We start from the raw sequence: 330 nt of genomic DNA, 5'->3' as shown, positions 1-330 counted from the left end.
AATGTTAGAACTACAAATCCGCAGATTATAAAGGATACAAAAAGAAACTGCAAAGACTGTACAAAAGTAGAGACTATTTGTAAATATACTAATGTTAATGATTATTTTTGTTTTTTGTTTGTCATTAGACTGCAGCTATGCTAGGGCACTTACTTGAAGAACTTTTGTTGAATGAATCAAACTCAGTAATTATTTTTTCACATAGCCTAGAACTTATTCTATTGGTCTCTTATGCTGGACCTCTAAGTTACAGACACACACACACACATATATATATATATATAAATCCAAGAAAGTTAGGGTTTGTGAATCCAACCCACTAAGAGATAA

Source organism: Octopus bimaculoides, chromosome 3, assembly GCF_001194135.2.
Source record: "Octopus bimaculoides isolate UCB-OBI-ISO-001 chromosome 3, ASM119413v2, whole genome shotgun sequence".
Lineage (NCBI taxonomy): Eukaryota > Metazoa > Mollusca > Cephalopoda > Octopoda > Octopodidae > Octopus > Octopus bimaculoides.
This window is presented reverse-complemented; position numbering follows the sequence as displayed.